This window comes from Lissotriton vulgaris, chromosome 4_1, assembly GCF_964263255.1.
Source record: "Lissotriton vulgaris chromosome 4_1, aLisVul1.2, whole genome shotgun sequence".
NCBI lineage: Eukaryota > Metazoa > Chordata > Amphibia > Caudata > Salamandridae > Lissotriton > Lissotriton vulgaris.
In genome coordinates this window covers 2,067,094,343-2,067,097,693 of record NC_141691.1, presented here as the reverse complement: position 1 = coordinate 2,067,097,693, position 3,351 = coordinate 2,067,094,343, and the positions used below count along the sequence as shown (strand labels likewise).

At 43.2% G+C, this 3,351-nt stretch overlaps 1 pseudogene; it reads left to right on the top strand.

Moving 5' to 3' along the window:
* Positions 1-223: 223 nt before the first annotated feature.
* Positions 224-1,494, top strand: LOC147725012 (uncharacterized; annotated as a pseudogene).
* Positions 1,495-3,351: the final 1,857 nt, after the last annotated feature.

Genomic DNA, 3,351 nt, shown 5'->3' with positions numbered 1-3,351 from the left:
TTCTCTAGTACCAGAACAGTGTTCTCTAGAGCAAGTATTCCAAGCTACCGATAAAATTCTGAAATCACGAATAGGTTATAGTGAACTTAGTACTACGCATGAACAAGAAATAGCCCGATCAGCAGTCCGATGGACTACTGATTCTACCACTTTTCCAGACGAAATAGTGGCACAATCGTTTCTGAAACTGCCCCCAGCCGAGCAGCGACTGGTGGGTATGTATATGATCCAGCACCTCATCACGCTGTATGAGGGTCAACATTCTGATCCAGGTCCATTACATGATGTATTAAACAAGTTACTACAGTATAGATGGAAAGGTCTAGGTACCGATTTAATTAGTGTCATTCTAGAACAGCGCCACAAATACCGAACGTTTCTGAATCCGCATTTTGTTCATGTCTCACCCCCCGAAAGTAAACCATTCTACATAGAAAGACAGCATCCGTTACGAGAAGTCCACCCAGTTAGAGGAACGGGTGGTGATCTAGAACGAGTATTTGTTTACACCCCGATTACCAAGATGGAACTCTTAGAGATGAAGAAGTTAATTCCCTGTCACGACAAAGATCCAGCAGGGTTCCACGTGAATTAAAAGACATGCTCCGTATGGGAGAATACACGTATCCAGATATCATTAAAATGTTAAAGGTCCTGTTGCCTGCGGGCATATATGAAAAACTCAAAGAAAAAGAATGGGAGGTGGGAAAGAAAAAGATAGATTGGACAGCTCTAGAAGCTGAAGATAACACACGTGTACCAGGTACCGGTCTAGGAGATAAAGCTAAAGAATTACCTGAGTTATTGATACAAGTTTTGCCAAGATTACTAGCCACGAAAAAGGAAGACTGGGATGCCATCTCAGCCTGTAAACAGAAACCAGACGAAGATACTAGTGATTTTTATTCTAGATTCGAGAAATGTTTTATTATTAACAGTGGTTTGAAAACGAGTAGCGAGTCATACCCTCATCTTTTTGTTACTAAATTAGTCGAGAATTCAAGCCCACAAGTTAAAAATCGAGTTTTGAAAGTCGAAAGTACCTGGCAAGCTAATACTCCGTCACAAATGCTTCAGATGCTCCAGTATCACCAGAATAGAATCAGGGAAGAGCAAGAACACGAAAGGAGACGTATGAAAGACACGAAAATGAAAGTATTAGTTGCACAATCTGTTCCTCAAGACAGTCAGAAGAGGGGTACGAATCAAGCCAGTCATCCTGCAGTTCCTGTTAAAGGGACCTGCAATTATTGTAAACAGCCAGGTCATTTTATAAACGAGTGTGCAGTTCTGAAACACAACATAGCTACTGGTAAGACTAAAGAAAGACCACGTCCGCCTAGACAAGAACAAGTTACACAGACTTCCCAGTTACCACAGAATGCACAACAGACAGTTACAGTACCGCAGCCTATAGCTGCAACACAGCATGTTACACAGCAGATGTACCAGTACGCACAGTCCGAGTATCCAGAGTACCAGCAGTATTCATGAAACAGCCTAGAGAGGGAGGTAGGCTTGCCTCTCATTGAGATACCTGTAGATCAAGAGGGTCCCTATGTTCACAGTCAAGTATTAGGGAAAGACAGAAAGTTTCTGATTGATACAGGGGCAAGTAGGACTACTATCAGTCATGACGAGGTTCCAGGGGCTCCGCTCTCAGGCTCAAGAAATGTTTCCCTTGGATTTTCAGGAAAGCCAATTGTTAACGAGATTTCGAAACCAGTTACTCTAGAAGTTGGTCCATTGTCCCGAACTACTGATTTGTTACTTACAAAGTCATGTCCAGAAAACTTGTTGGGCATCAAGACATTAAAAGAATTAGGTGCAGTAATTTGCTGCTCCCCAGAAGGAGTACGATTGTTTTTACGTGACTTTAAAGGTCACTATGTATTACGTGATTTTGATCCAAGATTACTGAATGTCCCGCAGCATCTATGGGCACAAGGTCCAACTGATGTTGGTTGTATGCACATCACACCCCACCGTGTGACTCTGAAACCAGGTATAGTTTTGCCACGAATCAGACAGTACAAATTGCCACCTGAGGCTGTAGCAGCCTTATCCAAAATTATTGACGAGCTCATTGTTCAAGGAGTGGTTGTAGAAACTGACTCCAATGTATGTAATTCTCCTATCATTCCAGTCATGAAACGTACTGATCCAAATGCACCTCCAGTATATCGATTAGTGATTGACCTTCGAGAACTTAATAAATGTATCATTCCCCAGTACCCAGTTGTTCCAGATATTTCTTCCCTATTGACAGCCATTGATTCTGAAGCTACGTTCTTCACTGTTATCGACCTCAAGAATGCATTTTTCAGTGTCCCAATTCATCCAGACAGCCAGTTCCTTTTCGGATTCTGTTTAAATGGAAGGAGCTATAAATTCACACGAGCTCCTCAAGGCTTCACAGAAAGTCCTAGCATTTACAGTCAAGCACTTAAGAGACAACTAGACAATATTCACATGCCAACTGACACTGCCCTGCTCCAGTATGTCGATGATTTACTGATCACAGCCCGTTCTGAACGTGACTGCGAACGTGCGTCACTTACAGTTCTGTATTTCCTAGCCGAGATGGGGCACAAGGTGTCCCCTTCGAAGCTCCAATTCTGTGTCCAGCAAGTGGTCTACTTAGGACACTTACTGTCCAAGAGGGGTAGGCAGTTGACACCTGACCGTATCCAGTTAATAGCGAGTCTTCCTCAGCCCAAGACCCAGAAGGAGGTACGAGCTTTTATCGGCCTCACTTCCTATTGCAGACAATGGATTCCTCAGTATGCATTTCTAGCCAAGCCACTGATACAGTTAACGACACAGGAGGCAGCCGTATCGACTGTCCTCCCTTGGACATCCGAACATACACTTGCTTTTAATGAGTTAAAGAAAGCCTTATGCCAAGCACCTGTTCTAGCTACACCGAACTACAGTAAGCCTTTTACACTTTTTGTCACAGAACGTGATGGTACTGCATTATCTGTTCTCACACAAGACCAAGCAGGACAATACAAGCCTTGTGCTTATTTTTCTAGCACATTAGATCCAGTAGCCCAGGCTCTGCCTGCGTGCCTCAAGTCAGTTGCAGCCACAGCACTAGCTATCAGACAAAGTGATTCCATAGTATTAGGACATTCCTTGACAGTACAAGTTCCACACTCCGTGGAAGTTCTTTTAAACCGAACACAGACTCAGCACTTGACAATTGCACGTTTAACAGGTTATGAATTGACACTGTTCCAGCCACACATAGAAATCAGACGCTGCAAAGTTTTAAATCCTGCTACACTGTTACCGTCAGTTACTTCAAATCCTGCCACACATGACTGCGTGGAAGTAGTTAACATC